Source organism: Narcine bancroftii, chromosome 3, assembly GCF_036971445.1.
Source record: "Narcine bancroftii isolate sNarBan1 chromosome 3, sNarBan1.hap1, whole genome shotgun sequence".
NCBI classification, from domain to species: domain Eukaryota; kingdom Metazoa; phylum Chordata; class Chondrichthyes; order Torpediniformes; family Narcinidae; genus Narcine; species Narcine bancroftii.
The window spans coordinates 343003683-343028632 of NC_091471.1; the positions used below are offsets into that span (position 1 = coordinate 343003683).

The following is a 24950-nucleotide window of genomic DNA, read 5'->3' on the forward strand; positions in this document are numbered from 1 at the left end:
TCACTAGAATGAAATGACACATAAGTTACGTTATTGTCCCGTAAACTCTCTCTCTTTTCAGAAGTTCCCCTCCCCCATTCCCTCTCTCTCTTGCTTTCCGTGGAAAGGTGAGTCCCGGCCCCCAGCACCCGAAGGGAGGGAAGCAGGCGGTGGCTGACTCAACATGGGAGCCATGGTCGCCTTCCTTACCCATCATCCCCCACGCAGCTGGAACCGCCCTGATGTTGGCAGAATGGTTCCAGCTGCGTGGGGGTTGATGGGTAAGGAAGGCGACCATGGCTCCTGCTGTGGCGTCGGGAGTGAGGCGGGACGCTGCGCTGCGCTCCTCCTGCACCTCTTATCCGGCCGTCGGCCCTGCTTGGTCGGCGGCTCCGAGCAGCCGACGCTGGCGGGCCACCCCGTCGCCTCCGACCTCGCCCTGACCGGCGAGCTGATCCAGAGCCGACTGGACGGCACTGCTCAGCCCGGTCAGCAACCCACCCCTCCCCTCCCGTGTTCAGCCTGGCCGGCCGAGGACACACGGGGAAAGGGGATGGCGGCGGGGACGAGGAGCGCTTGAAATTATTCCGAAATCCGGAAGATTCCAAATAACGGCAGGTGTCTGGTTCCGACGATCCTGGATAAAAGGTTAGGCGCCTGAATATTTTTCTAAAAATATAATTTCAAGAAAACTTTGGGCTTTAATATTTGAAAACTATTTGGGAAAGAAAACAATTACAATGTTATAATGCAACAGCAGTCATCAGAATCTGAAGCTTGATTTGGACTTTCCAAACATTAAAGAAAATGGGTTCTTGTATGAAACAGGTTGGTACCCATCTGTGTTTCTTGCCTTTCCCAAAGGTAATGTCACTCATGTTTGCTTTTATTTGCAAAAGTTTTCATGTTTGCCTTTTAATGCAATATTGTGTCCTGTTGATTGGCAAAGCATTCTGAGAGTGGCACTGTTGGAAATTAAATCTGCAAAGTCTTCTTGGATGGTTTTTTGAGGGGGTTACATGGATTTTGGATGGAGTTCAGTAAGGCTTTTGACAAAGTCCCACACTGGTGGTTAGTTCAGAAGGTTCAGTCACTAGAGGTTGTAAACTGGATTGGAAATGTGGCTGAATGGGAGAAGACTGAGAGTGGTGGTGAATGATGGCTTCTCAGACTGGAGGTCTAGGATTAGTGATGTGCCTCAGGGATTGGTGCTGGGACCATTGTTGTTTGTTGCCTATATCAATGATCTGGATGATAACAATTGGATGAGAAGATTTACTGATGACAGAAAGATTGAAGGTGGTGTGGACAGCGAAGAAGGTTTTCAAAGCTTGCAGAGGAATCTGGACCAACAGGAAAAATGGGCCAGAAAGCAGAAGATGAAATTTAATGCAGAAAAGTACGAGGTGTTGCATTTTGGAAGGACAGACTATTACGAGCTCCCGTTTGAGTAAAATGGGAATGTCACTAGCAAGGGATAGTATAGACAGGAGGGACTGAATGGATGCAGTTAACATTTCACACAAACACTACACAAGTCACAGCACAATGATAATTCGGTACATTGGAAGTGAGGGAAGGTTGTCACAGTCTGTTTCAGAATTTGATACATTTGGAAATACATTGTGATTTTGCAAAGGGAGAACCATAGTGACTGCTGGAGAGAAAGCAGCTTTTTGAAGCAGCCATTTTTATGGAATTCCGAGCAAAACAGACTCAATGAGCCTTGTGGCCTTGCTTCTGATCCTTTATCTTGTGATCTTCTAAAACCTGCTCTGTGAATGATTGGGCCTTTTCAGTCGATTGACCTGTGCCAGGAGGGTCTTTTTGGGATTGTGAAGTTAATTGGAGAGACCGGTGCCAGGGTCTTGGAAGCTTCATGGAGGCTGCCCTGTTCGAGTCTTGCCTACAAAAGAGCCAGGAGTGTTATGACTACAGCTCGTGTGGATGGACATTACTTTAAAGGCAAAGCAAGAAGAATTCATGAGCAGCAACAACTCCAGTCGTCCCATCAGTTCAACTTTAAATCTGGTCATCAAATTTCAAATGCCTTCGCCTGAACTTTGAAGCAACTTTCTAGATTTTGGCTGGACTGTAATGGTTTGGGTGTCACAGACACAGACACACACACACAGCTGCACATAGCTAGGGATAGATTTAGTGTTAAGGATAGTTTTAAAGTTAAAACTATCTAAAACTAACTTAAAAGTTAGAAATAAAAGTAGTGGTTTAAAAATAAGCACTGTCTGGTTCATTGTCTATTGCTCCTCATTTTGCATGGTTCATAACAAAATACAGTAAATGGTCGGGCTCTGAGGAGTGTGGAGGAACAAAGTGATATGGTAGTATAGATACATAATTTCCTGAAAATGGCCTTACAGATGGACAGGGTTGTAAAGAAAGCTTTTAGCATCTTGGCCTTCATAAATCAATGTATTGAGTGCAATAGTTGTGATGTTATGGTTACATGTAGACGCCCAGGACTTGTGGCATAACAGGTGGTGTGACACGAAGGCACATTACTCTTCTGTTGGAATTTGCATGGGACCCTGTCTTTCAGGGAATTGCCTCCCCAATCCTAAGCAAGTCAGCTGGTGGAGGATCAGAGACCCCCTATTGATAAAGGTTGCATAAGACATTAGTGAAGCTAAATCTGGAGTGTTCTGTGCAGTTCTGGTCACCCAACTCCAAGAAGGAGATCCGTAAGATTAAAAGAATGCAGGGAAGATTTACTAGATGTTGCTGGGTCTTCAGAAGTTGAGATACAGGGAAAGATTAAACAGTTTAGAATTTTATTCCTTGGAGTGTAGAAGAATGAGGGGAGATTTGATAAAGGTTTACAAAATTATGAGGGGAATAGATAGAGTAAATGCAAGTAGGCTCTTTTCACTTAGATTAGGAGATTAAAAATACTGGAAGACGGCTTAAGGGTGAAAGGTTTAGGAGGAACATCAGGAAGATCTTCTTCACTCAGAGTGGTGAGAATGTTGAATGAGCTGCCACCTGACATGGTAAATGTGGGCTTACTCTTAAGTTTTAAGAATAAATTGGATAGATACATGGATGGGAGAGGTCTGGAGGGTTGTGGAATGGATGCAGGTCAGTAGAACGAGAGGATTGATGTTTTGGCACAGACTAGAAGGGCAAATAGCCTGTTTACTGCACTGTAATTTTCTATGGAGTACATTGAGTTCAATTTTAGCTGGTTCAGAAGGAATTATTGGAATCTCATTCACCTGCGCTTGTGCTGTCACATGTAGATGCCCAGGGCTTATGGCACAAGGCACATTGCTCTCCTGTTGGAGTTTGCATGGGACGCTGTCTTTCAGGGAATTGCCTCCCCAATCCTAAGCAAGTCAGCCTGGTGGAGGATCAGAGTCGCCCTATTGACTTCTTTGGAGAGATAGCAGGGTTATATTTTTTTAAATTTTACTTTAATTTGAATTATTTTAAAAATATCAGTCTTTTATTTTTTATTACAAAATATATTTTTTCAGTGAGTATTTTCAATTGCAATTTTTTTAAAAAATCATGGGATGCCTGAAAGAGTTTAAAACTGCTAAACTCAATGAAAATATAGTCAGAAAGCAAAGTTTCCCCCCCACCCCCACCTCCACACCCTAGGAGATGTGGATGGAGTCCATGAAGGGAAAGGAAGTATTTGTTATATTCTATAGCTTTCAATCTCAAGCAGAGAAGCTCCCATACCATAGTGTGATGCATCAGCTTGCATGCTCTCGATGGTGCGCATTGAAGGATGGGGAAATGCAAAGTCCATTCGAATGCATTGGATATGCATTGACCATGCCTTATCAGAAATGTAGATATACAAGTTCAATAGGCATGAGCAAGAATGAATGTGTGCAAACGGTGGGAGTATGGTTATCCATGGTCCAGAGCGAGATAGGGAATTTTCTGTAGGTGGTGTGGACCATTGGTGTGCAGCAAAAGCAAAAGTAGTAACTCTGTGTAACATGTCGGATCAAATGAGACCCAGTTCATTGCTAATGAGCCTCACTGGACCTAGCAGGCTACAGAAAGTTGCTGTTTGTAGTATTGACAACACATTAAAGATCGAAAGTAAGGAGCAAAAGGAAGCAATATCAGGAAAATGGTGGATTCAGCACAGTGGAATTATAAGAATCATTATGATGTCAAAGTTTAGGAATAACCCTCAATCTGTTGAAGTCATAACAGGATGGTGTACTCAGCCTCAGAGTTCAATCAATGAATTTCCATTGACGAAGTAACAGGATCTCATGATGTACTGATTGCGTTGTATGCCTTATGGGTAAATTCCTGCTTTTCGTGTTTCAATTTAAATCAAACATGTAAATTTTATTTCAGTACCTCATCCATCTTTAATGGCAATAAAAATGTCATTTTGCAATTCTTTAAGCAGTGTTTAATACATTATAATTGACTGTTTCTTTATTTTAAAAGCTGATAGAAGTAAAATTGTATGTTGAGGGAAGACTTCAACCTTGAGGTTCCTCTTTACAAAGAGGAATACTTCTGTTGATGTGTTCATACATAGTTCCCCTTTATTATAAATAAGAACATTTCAAAAATGGATCATAAACTGGGCAGTTCTTAAAGGGGGCATAGGCTCACTCAAAGAATCAGAGTTGGACAACACAGAAATAGGCTCCTATACCCAACTTGTCCATGCTACCCACTTGCCTGCAATCACCCCATACCCCTCTTGTCTATTCCTGTTTAAGTGTCTTTTAAATTTTACAATCATTACCTGCCTCTATCAAGTTCCACTTAACAACCACCCTCTGCGTGGAAGGGGTGACCCTCAGGTCTTGTTTAAATCTTTCTTCTGTTACTATTGATCTATACCCTTGAGTTTGAGTTCCCCTATTCTAGAAAAAAAAGCTGATGACGATTTAACTTATTTATTCCCTTCATAATTTTAGAAACCTCTAAGTTCCCCTCAGCCTCCAAGAGCCTATCTAGACATAATCCAAGTCTACCAGTCTTGATAACATTCTTGTGAATCTTTTTTCCTCTTCAGATTTAAAACATTTTTCATAGAGCAGGTGACCAGAACTACAAAAACCTCTGGCAATCTGCTGGAAATCAAAAAGGAAGGGCTCTAAATGGCGATGAAATGTTTCCAGGATGTTTAGGATCCAAATCTCTCAACTGAACATTAACAAGCAGTAACACGAGACATCTGTGCTATCACTGGGACTTTTCCACTCAAGTCTGCCTCTGCTGTAGCCACAGATGCAATCTTAGAGTTGGCAAGGATTGTACTGCCTGTGCTTTTCAATGTGAATGTAACCACAACGCTTAATTGTTTGGGAATTTTCCAAAGCTTTCATTAGAAATAGTTACAGTATCTTTCAGTTTCTTTTTGTTTGTCATGTAAGGGAGGACTAATAAAAGTTAAACGCAGAGGATGTAGTTTTTTTGGAAGGGCTGCAAACTGTCTTATGGTGCAGCATGGCGATGGCCACCGAAAAATTGTTCTCTGGGCACTGAATGTTTACTCTGTTTCGCACCAGAAGATCAGGAATTTTCGCATTCAACAGTGCGTGACCAGACCTAGAGACTTGTGTTGATTGGAGCCCATAATCCTGGCTGTAATCATGGAACTCAGTCTGAAAGTGCCATCTGCATCAGAACAAGATGAATACCGATTAATGGTTTCCAAACCATATACAGTATGCAATAAAAAGGATGTCACCACTGAATATCTCACTGACCATTTGTCCACAACATGAAAAATAAAATACAAAAGAAATAAATAAATCCAAGTCTGTTAGCGATGATCTCAGTGCCTCTAACAGGAATAATGGAGGTGTGGACTGGCCTCTAATTAATACAAGGAAACAATCTCATTGAGCCTGCTGCTGATGACTTGCTAAAGTGCAGCATGGTTAATTATTACTTCAAGTAGAAATATTTATAATGAGCCAAGAGAACAGAATGGAATTGCCCCCTTCACAGGCGTTAAAGGTAGGTTAATCTTGCATTCAAATAGACACGGCAAATTTTAAGAGAATCTGCACAGAATTATTTCTTTATTTGTTTCATCTGCAAGTTGTATCGTTATCATTGAGAATGGAACCATCTCTGCATGCTGCCAATCTGACTGCCATCAGATATCAGCACACATCTGTCTCAGCAAGCAGACTAATCATACTCATTGCAAACAGCAGGAATACTTTGAATAATGTTCCAATTATGCTGTAGAGTAAGTTTCAGTACAGACAATGCACTCCAACCTCTGAAAGTAAGAGATCTGTGCTGATTTGTTCTTCATTTAGACTTCTTAAAAGCAGCACTGTTAATTTTCAGACTCTTGACGTATGTAAAAATAAAAGTTGTATTAAAAATAATACAGTAGTAACAATACTTTTTTTCAGAAGAGTTTTATGACTCTCTTGCAGAGTCTGGATATTTTAAGGTAGAGAAAGATTCTTGATGACCAAAGGATGCAATTTTAATGGGGTAAACTGAAAGGCAGGGAAGAGGTCATCAAATGATGGGGAATGCAATGCAGCAAGAGGTGGGGGAGTAGTCTGTTCATCTCCTCGTTCATTGCTTGCAGGTGTAGCTGTGGCGTTCACTAATTAGAGTAATAAAACACAAGGCCTCAAGTTATTAAAAACAGCGCAAAACACTGAAAATCAGGTGGAATCAACCTTCAGTTTCGTCTTTCTGAACTCGAGACACAAAACCCTGCATCCTTCTGCATTTACTTTTATTAGACCTCCCTTACATGACAAACAATAATGAACTGAAAGTACTGTAGCTATTTCTAATGGAGGTTGATGGAAGGTGAGAGATAATCCAAGATCCTTGAATTCAGTTTGAGTGATGTGTATAATTTACCAGTACTTCAGTGGAAGTCACAAAACTGTTCACAGTCATTTAGCTGTTGACTACATCAAGACTTCCTTTTGAGTATTGGCATCCTGCTTAATGGCTTGTATTATCAAATCTGTCAGAAACATTTCAAACCTTCAAGTACAATGAACTGTTTCAAAGGGCAACAAGGTTCAATTATCAAGAAAACCAAAACGAAATAGTTTGTATAGTAGCAGCAGCATTTTGCACATTGCTTTCAAAATTCAAGTCTCATGAACAGAAAACAATCCTTTGCCACTAATACATCGTGCTGTTAGTGATACCAGCTAGTAATAAGTCAAATATTTTGATCAGAGCAACATCCTACTTGTATAAATGATTGAGAACAAATCGGATAAGGTGGCCATGAAATCTGGGGAGAGATTTTAGTCTTATCAAATGGCAGAAAAGCTTTGACAGCATATGTAGAGAGAGTGGGCACAGATGTCGGGAAGTTTATTCTTTGGACAAATCCACAACCTTCCTTTAAAGTTGGCAGATCTTTTAGTTCCCACAAAGGCTCATTATTTTAATCCAGTGGATCTCAACCTTTTTCTTTCCACTCACATATCACTTTAAGTAATCCCTACGCCATCGGTGCTCTGTGATTAATAAGGGATTGCTTAAGGTGGTATGTGACTGGGAAGGGAAGGTTGAGAATCACTGCTCGAGACCCAATTGTTACTGAAATATTTTGCTTGAGAAAAATTATCATTGGCCCATTTCCTTTGGAGTTATGAAACCGTGCACATAACGAGTCAATTAGGTACGATTAAAACAGTGGTTTTCAAACTTTTTCTTTCCACTCGCACACTACCTAAAGCAATCCCCTACTAATCACAGAGCACCTATGCCATAGGGATTACTTAAAGTGGTAAGTGGAAAGAAAAAGGTTGAGAACCATTGGTTTAATCTTTAATTGAAAGCCAGGGTATATTAAAGCAGAGCTCGGTGCGTACAACTCGAAGCCTTCACCTTAGCTTCATGTGTTTAAAACTGAACTTCAAATAAGATTATTTTTTAAATTCTAGCTTGCACCACTTGGACAGACATGCATGCTCTTCCCTAAACATCCTAATCATGGTTGCTAGAGCAAAGATATCAGACACTATGCCAAAGCATAGTGTAAGTGAGCTTCTCAATGAAATTAACTGATTTGGAGATCGAGTATTGTTGCACAGACTTTATTTCACATAATATTTCCACTGCTTACCAACCCTGAAATCTACTTCAACAAGTATGTACACTTATTCCGAGGGACTAACAAGCTGTTGCAGGAAATAGGATTACGTCATGGAATAAACCTGTCGAAAACTATAAAAAACCTTTTACTACAATTTTTGTATTAAAATCTTAGTTTTGCCTAATATGAAGGAGAGAGTATCCATTATCACTGTTGACATCAACAGCTGCTAGCACCCTGGACAAACTGTTAGGGCTTAACTTCTAAATAATATTTTGCTGAATATGTGCTGTATGAAAGTGGGCTGTTGGCCAACTATGTTAATGTTAAAGCTGCAACACAAACTTTCTTTCACAGAGTGACAGTGTCAATCTTCAGAAAACTTCTTCCACAGGGCTGGAGGAGCCAGCTCACTGGAGAGTGGCGCTGCGCACAAGTTTTACTTAGGACGATGCCTTTGGGACCGTTGTTGGGCAAGACTGCTGAGAAAGGCTGATGTATTTACTGTCAACACGTTTGGTGCATTTGGGAGCCTGCCAGGAGGACAATGTTCAATATCAAGGAATGTGTGGGATCCAGGTATTACTTGCCACAAAGCTTTCCATAGACCTTTGAACGTTCATTACCAGCACGGAAGTAGGAAAAAATGTCATCAACACACAAATATAGAATTATTTAAATTAACTCAGAGAAGCAAGACAGTTGGTCCAATCAGTTGTGTTCCACTTTATCTGTCTCCCATCTTTTTATGTCTAATTCTGCTTGCTTAAACTTTTTTTCATTTCTCAATGTTTATCTCTCCTCTCATCAATATTTTATCCACGCTGTTGAACTATTCAGAGCAGTGCAAAGTTTAAGATGAAAGGAGAAAGATTTAAGAGACCTAAGCAGCGAGTATTTCCACGCAGAGGGTAGTGAGCATATGGAATAAATTGCCAGAAGATATGGTAGAGCTAGGAACGATCACTATGTTTAAAATACAGTTAGACTACTACATTATAGATTTTAAAAAAAACATTAGGATGTGTGCAAATGCAGGCAAATGGGATTAGCTCAGGTTGGCACCTTAGTCAGAATGCACAAGAGGGGCAGAAGAGTCTCTTGTTGTGCTGAATAACCCTGTGATTTTATGACCAGATGACGTAAAAGTATATGAAAAAGGAGCAGGAGTCGACCATCCGGCCTGTGGAGCCTGCTCCACCATGGCTGATCTAATGATAGGCTCATCGCCACCTACCTAGAATTTCCCCATAATCCCCCTACTATGGAGGAATCCATCCAACCTTGTCTTACATATATTTACTGAGGTCACTTCCACTGCTTCAATGGGCAGTAATTTTCAGATTCACCACCCTCTGAGAAAAACAGTTCCTCCACATCTCTGTCTGAAATTTATTACCCTGGACCTTGAGGCTATGTCCCCTAATTCTGGTCTCCCCTACCAATGGAAACAATTTACCTACCTCAATCTTATCATAATTTTGTGTTTTTACAAGATCCCCTCTCATTCTTCTTAATTCCAGCGAATACATTTCTTTGATGACCTTTTAGCCCATGTTGTCATTATTGCTGCAATTCAAGTAGTAGTACTCCTACCTGAAGTGGGGAGATTCTCAGTCTCTTTGCCTCCAACAGAGAGACCTGCTACTTCCTTCTTATCCTTCTCATCTTTCAACAGCATTTCCTATTCTGTATAGCCTAGGTCACGTTTGATTCTGAATAGCCAAACAGTATATGCATACTTGAGGGCCACTCATTTAATTCTTGAGATCAATATAAATAACTTGTACATCTTTGATACTCATTCATGCAGACTTTTCCAATTTGATAGAATTGTAGAAGGGAGTAAAATATAAGAAGTTATTCTCCTCAGTCAGAGTGATACATTGCCCATCACACTGTTTAATACTGTGCTCAGTACGGAGGTTGACAGAAGTTATTGGCTGGAGATAGAAGCTCCACAGTGGATGTAATGGCATCAAATCAGCATGAGTGCTAATGGATATTGTGAACTGCCAGCTCTGCGTGCTTCTGGCAAGCCTTTGGTGCATGGATTCTAAGCCATTAAGGCATTCAAAATAAAATGAGCAGCACATAGGTGATTGACAATGAGTTCAGATTTTTTTTTTGGTTACTTCAATGTATTGTATACCAGAGTCCAACTGCATGCAGAGGCAGGTTAATCGTGGTTCATGCACTGTAAATGTGATCATGCCTCTTCCTTCAAATCCATTTTAGTTTTGCAGGTAGCTCCAGTGACATAGTTTTTGTTCATGACTTCTAGTGCTGCCTGCGTAGAGTTTATCCATGAACACGTGGATTTCCCCTAGGTCTCTGGCTTTTTCACACATCCCAATGGTGTGTCGGCTGATTGGCAAATGTTTTTAAAAAAAAACCATTGCTTGTTGAGGGGTAGTAGAATCGGGCATAAGCTGGAAAGTGTGGGGAGAGTAAAGTGGGATTCATTTTGGATTTGTGCACATCGAATACGTTGGTGATTGGTTTGGACTCATTAGGCCAAAGGGCCAGTCTTCTTAGTTGTATGACTCCATGCCTGCATTGACAATTTCATTCTCATTTGGGATTCATGTAAATTTCATTGGTTTAGACTCGCTTGGACTTTGTTACATTGCTTTCTTCTTTGGCTTGGCTTCGCGGACGAAGATTTATGGAGGGGGTAAAAAGTCCACATCAGCTGCAGGCTCGTTTGTGGCTGACAAGTCCGATGCGGGACAGGCAGACACGGTTGCAGCGGTTGCAGGGGAAAATTGGTTGGTTGGGGTTGGGTGTTGGGTTTTTCCTCCTTTGCCTTTTGTCAGTGAGGTGGGCTCTGCGGTCTTCTTCAAAGGAGGTTGCTGCCCGCCAAACTGTGAGGCGCCAAGATGCACGGTTTGAGGCGTTATCAGCCCACTGGCGGTGGTCATTGTGGCAGGCACCAAGAGATTTCTTTAGGCAGTCCTTGTACCTTTTCTTTGGTGCACCTCTGTCACGGTGGCCAGTGGAGAGCTCGCCATATAACACGATCTTGGGAAGGCGATGGTCCTCCATTCTGGAGACGTGACCCATCCAGCGCAGCTGGATCTTCAGCAGCGTGGACTCAATGCTGTCGACCTCTGCCATCTTGAGTACTTCGACGTTAGGGATGAAAGCGCTCCAATGGATGTTGAGGATGGAGCGGTCCAGGACATTGCTTTAGAGAATTAGTTAATATCAGTCTTTTTTCCTAATGAGCCACAGTCTATTTTCCTTACTTTTTAGCCTTGCTATGAGGATAACATGCCCAGAGTGTGTTGGAGATGGTCAATCTGATGCAGCTGAAGCCCTTTTCTTGGTCCTTTTGTATTAACGTGTGGCCATATTTGATCTGAAATATATTTTCCCGACAGAAAATCATGTTTTGTTTTAATTTTTAGTTTTCTATTCCTAACCATAAATTTTTTAAAAATTCATAGAAATAATTTAGAAAAGTATTTGTGGTTGTATCAATGTATTTATGAAAGATGTACTTGATTCAATAACAAGGATATAATTATATAAAATATGAGGCTGTTCGAACACCTGTACAATGCTAGAACCAATCATTCAAACAGTGCCAAGGTGTGCACAATATTAAGTGGAATTAGTTTGTCAAAATGCAGTGCTAATTGAGACATTGCTCTGTAGAATTACACTCAAACTATATCCAGACTCCCTCATCATTACGAATTAGAAAACTAAAGAATCAGAGACCATCATGATTTAAGGACAGGGCAAAACAATAATAGAAGTCTCCAAGATTATGAGTGGCATAGATAGGGTGGACAGCCAGCACCTTTTTACGGGGGTGAGATTAACATCGGTACTTAGGAAAGTTTAGGAAAGACATTAGGGTACTTTCTTTAAACAGAAATTAATGTATGCCTGGAATGCATTGCCAGAGGTGTTGGTGGAGTCTGGTACAATAGGACATTTAAAAGATCTTTAGATGGGTATGGATGTAATAAAAATAGAGATATGGGTGTGAGGTAGGGAATATTTAGTTTCTAGAGTAGGTTTGTATTGGTTAGCACAGCAAGGATCAAATGGCCTGCACTTTGCAGTGTTGTTCTATGGCCTCTGTTTAACCTCTCTTTCAACGATGTACCCCTGGTGCTGTAAAGTTCCAAATGTCCACCAAGCAGTCATTGCAGATGCACTCTACCTGAGACGTAACACTTTCAATTCCAGTAATTGATTTTACCTTGGTCAATATCAGATTATTAACATGATGAAAATGTAAATGATTGCTATATCCAGAGACCAGCCTGGCATTTTACTTTCACCTCCATTAACTTCATTAAATGTTAATGGCTACTTAAATCAAGTAGCAATTGGACAAAGTCAGATCCTGTACTTACCTGAAGTCAGCACACACCTTCCAATAAAAATGAGTGGTTAGCTATCAAAGAGAACGCCAGGTTATTTTGCCATTGATCTGTAGCCGACTGCTACAAAGAAACACACACACTCACAGTGTGGGAGGTTAAGCTCTGAGATTTATTGAGCCTGGAAGGGCTCCTTTTATAGAGTTGGAGTTCCCGCCGTTTGTTTGATCGGCTGACATCAGCCGCATGAAAAACAATAGTGGGTGCATGTAAATACCCTTCTTCCCCAGCCTGTTATTGATCTGTTAGCTGGGCAGTTTGTCCAGCATCATTTTAGGGCTGCTGGTCTTGTACTGCTCCAGCTTTCAACTGTGCCGGTTCACTGTGTTAAGGGACATGTTACACTGTGTTATGCTGTTGTTTACTACATGCGCCGTGTGATGTGCCGGCTCAATCTCTGCAGTGGCAGGCCGCCACAAATCATTATTTACATGATCAGTTTTTCATGGGCCAGTTCAGGGAAGGTTATTTGAGGCCACACACAATTGACATTCAGAATCTATCCAGTATTTATAGAGACCTTGCAAAGCAAGAAGTTCCAAGGTACTTCTCAGGAGTCTAGGTAACTGATAACAAACACCAAACCATATAGGGAAATTTGACCCGGAAGAAGGTTTAATGTACGACTTAAAGAAGAAAGAGAAATAGAGAGGTGGAAAGTTTTAGGAAGGGAATTCCAGAGCTTGAAATCCTGGCACCACAAATATGTGGTCAGAAGTCTGTGGACTACAGATATCTGAGAGAATCACTGGCCATGGTACACTTTAAATCAAAACTAGGAATTTTCCGGCATTCCTAACTGCATTCAATTAAAGACAGTAAGCATAGCAGTGATGTGTACATGGGAGTTGGTGCGAATTTTTTTTTTCAAAACAAGACTGAAAGCCAATGGCTATGAACTGTTACTTCACAAGAGGAAAATAGTGTCTATACAAATTTTTGCTTGAACTTTGTTGAAGAGAAATAATTTGATGTACATTGACCGATCATGTGAGTGTTATAGCAAAGGAAACATTGTTGACTGGCTTGACCCTAGGAAGGGAGATGAATGTTTATAGTTTACTTGACTATTTCTGCCAGACTTGAATATGTGAGTCAAACATGAAGGGCTGCAGACACTGTGACTGAGATAAAAACACACAAGTCAAACCGTGTACTTTATTGAGCAAAGGTAAAGATGCAAGCCGACTGTTTCAGGCTTGAGCCCTTCATCAGGGTATGAAAATCGTGGGTAGAGAGGGAAGGGAAGAGGAGGAGCACAGTCCCACAGGCAGGAGGTAATAGGTGGGTAAAGGACGGAGGGCATAACCCTCTGTTTTTCTCCGATCCATGAGCCTGTTTAAGAGTCTCTTAATTGATTAGAGAAACAAATTATTTGAGATTAATGCGAAAAAGTAATGCCACGCTTAGAAATGGAAGAGCAGAATGAATGGAAGAGCAGAAACGAGGGACCCAATTGCCTAATCTTACTTCTACTGCTTGTGTGCTTTCAGTCACCCTTCATGTAGCTCAAGAAAAATGAATGGTTGTTAAAGCCTGACCTGCAATCACACCCCACATTAACTCCCAAAGAAATAAGGTTTACAAACAACTGCACCAAGTTTAAAAAGTTTCTGGCAACAAACATTGGTTTAATTAGTTTACTCAGAGAAGAACAAGAATGAATTTTTTTTAAAAAGCTGACCCTGCAATAATCGTATGCTAATTCACTGCTCAATGAGATTAATTCAAGAAACATTAGAGGCCAGTCATTTCCTATTCTTTTCTTTCTTCTTTTTCTTCTTTTCTTTGGCTTGGCTTCGCGGACGAAGATTTATGGAGGGGTAAATGTCCACGTCAGCTGCAGGCTCGTTTGTAGCTGACAAGTCCAATGCGGGACAGGCAGACACGGTTGCAGGGGAAAATTGGTTGGTTGGGGTTGGGTGTTGGGTTTTTCCTCCTTTGTCTTTAGTCAGTGAGGTGGGCTCTGCGGTCTTCTTCAAAGGAGGTTGCTGGCCGCCGAACTGTGAGGCGCCAAGATGCACGGTTTGAGGCGATATCAGCCTACTGGCGGTGGTCAATGTGGCAGGCACCAAGAGATTTCTTTAGGCAGTCCTCGTACCTCTTCTTTGGTGCACCTCTGTCTCGGTGGCCAGTGGAGAGCTCGCCATATAACACGATCTTGGGAAGGCGATGGTCCTCCATTCTGGAGACGTGACCTACCCAGCGCAGTTGGATCTTCAGCAGCGTGGATTCGATGCTGTCGGCCTCTGCCATCTTGAGTACTTTGATGTTAGGGATGAAGTCGCTCCAATGAATGTTGAGGATGGAGCGGAGACAACGCTGGTGGAAGCGTTCTAGGAGCTGTAGGTGATAACCTCACACTAACAGACACTCACTTTGTAAAATAAAACCCACTGGCTGGTCATTGAATGGGCCAGCATCAAAATAGCCAATCTATGGCCAGTTTTTCATGAGCTGGAGTCAATTGGCATTCAAAATGTAGCCAGTAGTAAAATATTTGAGAATCCATTAAAATTTAAAAAAAAACACTCAATAATTCATGTGGTTTCTATGGAAAAAGAAACAATTAATGTTCCATCAGAACTGGAAAAGAAATTGGACATGAAGTGCTTTAAACTGTCATGAAAATGGAGAAAAGAGAGGGTGAAGGGAAAGAATACAATAAAATGAAATACAGGAGATATTAACTGACAAAAAGGATAATGGTGCAAGCCAAAGCGAATGATAATGCAACACATAAGAAAGTTAAAGATCAGTCTGGATGCACCATAAATGAGATTAAAGAATCATTATCTAAAATTGTTAAACACAACATGAAGTACTGAAGCCTCGATTGTATGTAAATTAAAGGCTCTGATTTGAAGTGAGGCACGCAAGCATTTGTGAACAAGTACTTTTTGAATTGGATTCAGTCTTAAGTACTCATTTCTGCAACCAGGGTGAAACTGGTTTTAACTTGTATTCAATCCACATTGTTTTAAACCAGTACAGTGATTCTCAATTTTTTTCTTCCCACTCACATACCACTTTAATGCTCTGTGATTAGTAAGGGATTGCTTAAGGTGTGAATGGGAAGGGAAGGTTGAGAACCACTGCTCTAGACCCAATTATTACTGAAATATTTTGCTTGAGAAAAATTGTAATTGGTCCATTTCCTATGGAGTTATGAAACCGTGCACAGAATGAGTCAATTAGATATGTTTAAAAGGGTGGTTTTCAAATTTTTTCTTTGGGCATAGTATTCCCTATGCCATAAATGCTCTGTGATTAGGAAGGGATTACTTAAGGTGGTATGTGGGTGAAAAGAAAAGCACTGTTTTCATCATACCTAATTGACTCGTGATGTGCCCCAGCTATCTCTTCTCTCACTTCCCACAGCACCCTAGGGTATATCGCATCTGACCCCAATCTTGATGTTTTTAAGATCCAACCCTTAGCCTTCTTTAATTAAGTCAGGATTCTGGTGCAACACTTTTGGAGCATGACACCAGAAAGTTCATAACAGCTCATTTGATAGAAAAACCAATCACTCACTCCACCTCTAATGCACTGTAACGGGAGCATCACATGACCTGCCTAGCAGGCGAGAGATCGGAAGTGACCTCATCAAGGGTTGATCGACCCACCTGTGAGGTTGATGTGCCAATCAATGGTTAGATCAGTCCGCATGTGAGGCTGACGCGTGATGGGCCTTGCATTGAAAAAGCCCACACATGGATCCTGCTGGCTACTTTTTTTGCTGCTGCCTCAAGACCATTACTGAACCCCAAGCTGCAGGCCACGGGGTGGCACCAGAGGATCGACTGCAATGTGCCTATTCTGAATCCAGAGACTTGGGCGAAGCTGGAGACCAGGATCATTTGATATACTTGTTAGTTATAATTAATTTATTCTTTAGTAGTGTGTGGTGACTGCGAGAGATAGGGTTGGTAGGTACTGTATGTTTAACCCTATCATTCCCAGTTGGGAGTTGAGAATGCTTAGCAATGATTTATTTATACCCGATGTGTAATTATTTTTGTGAATTCCATATGATTAAGCACACACAATCAAAGTTAGACTGAACTCTGGTTGTGAGACCACAGCTGCACCTCTGCGTGGTCATCTCGTTGAGCTAGAAGATAAATATTGGAGGTGATATTACCAATTGTTGAGCAGGGACTGTGTTAGGCAATTGATCAAGATAAGCCTCGAAGCAGAGTGCATCATTTTCCAGGCCACTTTAATCCAGAAGAAGATCGATGATGATATTACCTCCACTAGACCCTCTTCCAGGATAGCCTATCTGTTGTCCAGACAAAAAAGATCATGAAAATATCCGAAGATTCTGGTGACGAGGCATTCAATCGTCTATCCATAGACCGGTCCAATAGGGCAACAAGGCCATTCTGTGCAGACTACTGCATGAATGACCTGTGGTTAAAGGTCACTGCACATACTTTCTAAGAGAGACAGGTGGTACAGCATGGCCAAACTGATCAGAGCAGTGACAAACACACTCTTCAAGTTGGGCTGGAGGGCCTATTTCCATGCTGTATGAATCTACGACTCCAATACTGGGGATAGATAGAACCACAGAACATGGTGAAACTTGATGTTTACATACCCAAGGTACATTGATGGTTTGATGCAGGTGCATCCAATGACAACCATCAGCAAGAGGGCCATATTGGCTACATTTTCTGCCTGCCATCTCCTGGTATATTATGTTTCTCTGGACTTGAGACTGCTCTCGAAAAACAGTAACTTCTAAGCAAAGGAATCGAGTATGGGTGCATTTCACACAGCCCTCCATTATTGCTGCAACTGTTCTTTAAGCTGAAAATTTCCCTGCAATTGGACAAATGCCACTTGCAATATCATATGCCCCTTTAAGGTCTGGCTGCCGAGACACTGGAAGCTGCAAGATCAATAAAGACGCCTGCAGTTAAAATGGCTAAATATACAGATACACGAGAACACCCAACAATGCTAATCTGGGATCATCACAATTAAAACCCACAATGTTTTTGACCTAAAGTAGAGTGTGAGACCACACAAGACCAAGGAACAGAACCAGGCCACTCGGCCCATCGAGTTTGTTCCGTAAAACTACACTAACCAATTTCCGGTCTTTTCCCCATATCCCTTGATGCCCTCACTAATGAGATACTTATCCATTTCTTGTTTAAATACTCCCAGTGATCTCGCTTCCAATGCTGCATGTGGCAGCAAGTTCCACAGGTCCACGATCCTCTGGCTAAAGAAGTTCTTTCTAATCTCTGTTTTATACAGATAACCTCTAATTTTCAGACTATGACCCCTTGTCCTCAATTCACCCACCAAGGGAAACCTCTTAACCGCATCCACCCTATCTAATCTTTTCAAAATATGAAAAGCCTCTATGAGATCTCCTCTCCTATACTCCAATGAATACAACCCAAGAGCTGCCAAACACTCCTCGTACGTTACCCCCCCCCCCCCCCCCGCACCCTCTCCAACAACATCACATCCTTTCTAAGCTAGGGGGCCCAAAACTGCACACAATACTCCAAATGAGGCCTCACCAATGCCCCCATAGAGCCTCATCAACACCTCTTAACTCTTGTTCACTATTTCTCTTGAAATGAAGGCCAACATAGCATTCGCTTTCTTCACTACCAACGTCACCTGGTCATTAACTTTTAGGTTTCCCTGCACGAGGTCATCCACGTCCCTTTGCACATCCGAGGACTGAATTTTCACCCCATCCAAACAGTATTCTGCCTGTTTGTTACCACTGCCAAAGTGTACCACTGTACATTTCTCTTATGTTGAAACTCATCTGCCATAATTTGAGATATGACACTTCTTCAAAGTGAATTGAAGTCACTCTGAAACACAAGTGGTTTGGAAATTCATTCCCACAGAAAGATGTAGTCGCTTACCATTCGAATCTGTCGTTTACTCCCGCAAAAAAAAGTCTCTCCATTTGGGGGAATTCACTGGTAACTGATTTTTATTTTATTTTTTTTACATTAGGTCACTCGTCTGAGTGCTACTGGTACCATGTAACCCAGTACTACCCGTCAGGTGGTCGGCGACTAAACCGGCTCTCCCACCAGGCTTGCCTGGTGCGAAGAGTGGCTAGACACCCTGCAGGATGGAAAACAAGACCCGTTAAAGGGTGGACGAACCCTCTCATGGGGTCAGCGGCCATCTAGCAAACGAATGTGGAAAGAGCATCCCTTGCATTGAAGCTTGGTGTGCTCATTCACTACAACAGAACTTCTTCCCCGCCTGCCAGCTGTCTTGGACCTTATCGCGCCACTGGATACAGGAGGGGATGTCAAGAGGGTGGGTCTGGACTTGTGCAACCCTCTGCTCACCTAAAATCCATTCAAGGACATGCTGTTCCTTTCTGAGGAGTGGGGTATCCTCATATCAAACCCCACAAACTGACTGAAAGGAACCATCATCATCTTCTGGGATAGATGGCAGATTGTTTATTTCATATTAGAGTCTATGCTGTTTCTACATTAAGTCTCTGTGTTGCACCAGAATCCTGACTTAATTATTTAAGAAGGCTAAGGGTTGGATCTTCTTAAAAACATCAAGATTGGGGTCAGATGCGATATACCCTAGGATGCTGTGGGAAGTGAGAGAAGAGATAGCTGGGGCACATCACGAGTCAATTAGGTACGATGAAAACAGTGCTTTTCTTTTCACCCACATACCACCTTAAGTAATCCTTTACTAATCACAGATTTTGTAAGCTTTTAAATGTTCTTGGTCATTTCAACAGATGAACACTGAAATCAAGCAATCGTATTTTTTATATTTAACGTAATTTATTATAGTCTTGTTCTTTTATCAATGTCTTATAAACCATTAAACTAATCAATATTTCTTCCCTGTTCCTTGAGGTCGACATTATTAGTTGTTTGTCAATTGTTTGTCAAGCTTGTCACTACAAGCTTAACACACAGCACACGTTCCAGAAATGCATCAAAGTTGCCGATTTTTTTTTTTTTTCAAAGCAACTGAAAAGTTGCTCATACTCTCTCCTGACCTCTGATTGCGGGTTCCTAGAATTGCTGACCGTGTTAGGTGGAAGCGATTTTGGAATTTCTCCCTGACCTTGTTACATCCTTCAGACTTTGATCATCCTTCTGAGGTAAATTTGCTAACATCGTGTAAATTCAAACAGAATTTCTACGAACAGAATTGTCCTTTCATTTACAAGCTATCTCACCCTGTTTCATTAATGTTCATCTGTAAAGAAATATTTCCATCCTTTCAATGTATCAATTGGACGGAGAGCTCGCCTTATTGTAATAAATGCATCAATGGCCTGGCATCTTGTCCTGTCAACCACTGACAAATACTTGGTTTGTCTTTTATCTGCAGTGTTGCCATTTCTTCTTTCCATCTGCTTGAGTCTTCATGCTCACGAGTCTTCATGCTCACAAGCTGCACACATCATGCCACCAATAAAGTCGAATGATCAGTAGACATCCCTGATGACTTCATCAATTTAAGTAGCCGTAAATTTTCACCTTCTTCATCACTAATGTAAAGCATGAGTGCTCAGTGAGTTTTCAATTTGAATACTCCTGATTATAATTTATGCACAGACGGTGCAGCATTTTTCACAAAGTGAAATTGTAAAAAGCATCACAAATTGTATTACCATCAATATATTTAAAATATCAGTGAGAGTACATATGTTAAATTACCTGGGAAATTTGACCCATCCTTGTTTATTACTCTTTTTAATATTCATCTGTTGCTTCACTGGCAGGCCCGAAACAGTGGCAATATGTCTTTGAGTCCTGTGGGTGTGCTGTGCATGGGATCTGCTGAGTTTCTTTTGCGAATTAGCGACAATCACCGCATTTGCAGATTCCTTATTTCAAGCCAATCCACATTAATTTTCAGTCATTTTGACTTCAAGATTTATTAGTTGTAGCAAAAAAATGTATTGCATCAACCTGGAAATCAGAAGATAGCCTGAGAATACAGCAATGGTACATAGAAATGAATAAATGTATTCTATTGGAAAAAGTAACATATAATTTAAGAAATAACATCATAGTATTTGAACAAATTTGGGAACCGTACATGGAAAACAACAGAGAAGTCCTACCGCGGACTTCTACCCCCTAAAATGACAGAAGGAGAAGAAGACGAAATGAACTGACCCAGTGCGTAAAAGTAGATGACACAAATTTCTTGTTTATTTTCATTGTGTGATGACATTGTTTAATGGGTTTAATGTATCATATAGGTTGAACATTGAGTGGGTGGGGGGGGGGGGAAAGGGAGAAAATGACACTGTGTATATTCAAGAGGGAAATGTTTATGTGTATTTTGGTCAGTATAGTTCATAGTGTGAAAAATTGAAAAAAAAAAATTTAAAAGGTAACAAGGCACAAGAATAAGCAATAAAGCAAACCAGTGTATCCGGAGAATCTGTGCACATACAGAGGTTCTGAATCTAAAGCAACCAATAAATGAATGTCCATTGCCAATATTAATTTAACTAGCCAGTCTAGAATATTTTGTTTTAAAGCTACATAAGGGTCACTTCAAAGCTGTTTCTGAAAGTTGCACTAAAATGCAAGAATTGAATTCACCAACAGTTTACCCTATTGATGCCTTGCAACTTCTATCAGTTGTGAGCACATAGCCCTGCAACTTTGAAATTCCTTAAATAGACATTCCAATTTACAAATAAAACAATTCCAGGTAAAGTTGTGTGTTGCCAATAACACTCTTCGACAATTGCAGCTCAGCTTTCAACACCCTCCCATTCCTCAGTACTGGTCAACAAGCTCCAAAACCTGGGCCTCTGCACCACCCACCCGCAACTGGATCCTTGACTTCCACACTGGAAAATCGAGGTCAGTACGAATCATAAACGAAGTCTCCTCCTCACTGACGATCAACACAGGCTACATCAAGGAAGTGTGCTTCGCCCACTGCTCTACTTGCTGCACACCCATGATTGTGCGGCTAAGCACAATTCAAATGCTATCTACAAATTTTCTGATGACACCACAGTCGTCAACAGAATCACAGGCAGCAAGGAAGAAGCGTATCACGAGGATATAGATCATCTATTTGAGTAATGCCACAACAACAACTTTGCACTCAATGTTAGCAAATCCAAGGAGCTGATTGTGAACTTCAGGAAGGGGAAATCAGGAAAACATAAACCAGTCCTCATTGAGGGGTCACCATTAGAAATGGTTAAGATTATTAAGATCCTGGGTGTCAACATCTCTGAGGATCTCTCCTGGGGCCTCTATATCGATGCAATCACAAAGGCTCACCAACGGTAATACTTATTGAGGAATTTGAGGTTTGGTATGTCACCAAAGATGCAAATTTCCACAAGTGGAGAGCATTCTGAATGGTTGCATCACTGTCTTGGCCAATACCCAAGATGAGAGAAAGAAAAAAACTACAGAGCATTGCGAACTTGGTCAACGCCACCATCACAGGCATCAGTGTCCACTCCATCAAGGACGTCTACAAGAGGCGGTGTCTTTAAGAAAGCAGCCTCTATCCTCTGGGACCCCCACCACCCCAGGCCATGCCCTCTTCTCTCTGCTACCATTGGGAAGGAGGCACAGAAACCAGAAAACAAGCACACAGCAGCAGAAGGACAGTTTCTTCCCCTCTGCCATGAGACTTCTGAATGGATAATGAACCACAGGCACTACCTCACTTTCTCTTAATTTTTGCACTCATTTAATGATTTTAAATGTATTATTTGTACTGTGGAAGCTGCTGCAAAACAATATATTTCATTGCATACTCATGACAATAAATTCTCCTTCTAAAATGAATGGATGCTCTATTAATGGGAAGGACTATGGGAGTCAGGGAATCCAAGACAGGGTTGTGGTATGTTCTCTTGTGCAGGAGACTACAGCCAGGCCAGGATTATAGCCAAATGTTCTGGCTGTCGACGTACTGTACATCTGTGCCAGGGTTTTTCCTTTCCTAGACTGCTGGTCCTGTAGGCTTAAATAATAGGACATGAAACCTCTTCTTTTCTGTGGAGTTTGGGTGACCTTTAAATCAGCAAGAAGCACAACAGTTTAGGTTGAGGCACAGATCTGTATCTGAGGATGACCATGGTCCTGACTTCTGCAGCAAAAGGAAAACAGTTTGCAGGCTGGTCTTTTGAACCAAACAGTTAGTAAAACCTGGTCTATTATACAAGAACTGGTGTGTTTCAGATCACTGAGTATAAGAATCTCACTGCAGCTAAAATCTCACTGCTGACATCACCTGGAGCTGTTTAACATGAGAAAATGTAGTTTAGGGAGAATTAAAGAAAGTCTTGCTGCAAAAGAGGAGAGAAATTTCCCAATGGGTTTTAAACAATCCAGAGAAGCATCCAAGATTAGTTTATGCTGAAATATTCAACTGGATGGCAGCATTTTGCTTTTATTGTGTGAACAAATTTCCAGTCAGTTACTTTGAAAGAATAATGCTGGCCGTTGTCAGAACAAAGTCTGCATTTCTTTGAATGGTGCCAGGAGTAAAAAGATAGACCACAGTGCTGTAAGTTCAATATCTGAGTCAATGCATAACAGACAATTTGAGCTCGACTGGATTGGAAAATTAATTTATATCATGCACATTTATCAGGTATCTGATCTAAATTCAAGAAAGACCTCCAACTTAAGAGCTCAGATTCTTCCAACTAAATCCATTTGATACTCCAAATGTAATTCACTTCTAAAGTAATGTTCTCTCCTGTCCCAAACTCCTAAGTATCAATGTTAACACTTCATCAAATAGAGTGAACATACAAAATTAATTCTTAGAATCTTCTGAAATTAATAGGAAAAGGAAACACTGCAGCTTTGACCTTGAAATGCGCATTCATATATTTACAGTTTCCCCACAGACTTTTCTTGCAAGTTGTATGGAGGAAGATTAAGGCACATTGGTAGATTCAAATTTGTCTTCGTCATAGAACAGAGGATAGCAGTGAAGAAGTATGCTGAATTGAGATCTGTGACCAGAGTAGGGAAGTGATCTGAATGAAAATATAGTCGGACTGCTGAGTATGTTTGCAGACAACTTGATAATTGACAGAATTGTGGATAGTGAGGAAATGTGTCAAAGGATATGGACCAGGTTGAAATAAGGTGGGAGGAATGGCTAATGAGGAATTCAAGGATCCATTTGCAGAGGGATGAACAGAACCCAGATCCATCAGTTTGTTTGTGTTTTGCTGGTATAGATGATATTGAAGGCTGAGCTGAACTCTAGCCTGGCATAGGTGTTACTGTGATCCAGGGGATTTAATGCAGAGTGGAGGGCCAGCGAGATGGCATCTGCTGTTTTGACGATAAGCAAATTGAAATGGCTTCAAATCGTCCCTGAGATAGGAGTTAATTCGCTCAATAACATGGCACAGTTCGCATAGCAGTTAGCCCAACACTATTACAGCGTCAATGACCCGGATGCTAATCCAGCACTGTCTGTAAGTAGCTTGTACTTTCTCCCCATATCCGTGTGGGTTTCCCGTGGGTGCGTCAGTTGCTTCCCACTCTTCAAAACTTGTAGGTGGTGTAGGTTAATCAGGGTATTTGATTAGCGTGGGCTCGTGGACCAGCAGGGCCTGTTAATGTGTTGCATGTCTAAATTTAAAAATAACCAATTTCTTAAAAGCATTTAATCGTGGTAGAATAAGTACCACTGGCAATGGTCATCTTTTGCTTCTTGGGTGCTAGATTAATGGATGTCCTTTGGAAGCAGGACCTCTGAATAGGAATGGATTTATTGATTTGTGCTTTATGGGACTCTTTTTAATGAGTCTGAGACCTAAATGGACTAGGCAAATAATTATAGGACCCCACAATGTCAGAATGAGAATTAATTCCGAAAAAACCCAGATAAAATCTGGAAAGTGGAAAAATAGATTCAATGGCAAATTTTATGTTAAGGGCAAAATTTTAAAAAAGAAGCAACAAAAAAAAAATTAAGGGGGATAAAAGTCAAAATGGTGAATAAAATACTTTATTTCAATTTTTACAAATAAAATCAGAAGAAATGAGACTCCGCACTATTGAAAGTACATTTTCAATGTGGGGGCCATTGCTTTGCAGCAGTGAAATCTTAATGCATTGTTAAAAATTATTTAGATTTGAATCGGAGGGAATATGTCCTTACCTTTACGGCCATTTATATTGAGGTTAAGTCTCTTAACCCCACGGCTGAATACTAACTCACTTAGTGCAGTACTAGTGTGCTGGAGAAGGGGGGCAAATGAGACAGTAACTTGCTCATTTTATTTATTTTTAATTTAGACGTACAGCACGGTCACAGCCACTTTCCAGCCCACAGGCCCTGTGCTGCCCACAAATGCCCAAATTATCCTACAACACAAATACGTTTTGAAGAAACTGGAGCACCCGGAGGAAACCCCCGCACACCCAGGGAGAACATACAAACTCCTTACAGACAGCGCAAGATTCGAACCTGGGTCGCTGGTGCTGTAATACCGTTGCGCTAACTGCTGTAAGTTG

General features: G+C 41.2%; 1 long non-coding RNA gene across 1 annotated transcript in view; it reads left to right on the forward strand.

Annotated features, from left to right (window-relative positions):
• The first annotated feature begins 280 nt into the window (after nucleotides 1–280).
• The window catches only part of LOC138756598 (uncharacterized), a 34805-nt gene continuing 10135 nt past the window's right edge, over nucleotides 281–24950 (forward strand). The window contains exons 1-2 of the long non-coding RNA XR_011353182.1: nucleotides 281–627; nucleotides 24732–24942. This is a non-coding gene — a long non-coding RNA (uncharacterized lncRNA). The remainder of the gene's footprint in view (nucleotides 628–24731; nucleotides 24943–24950) is intronic.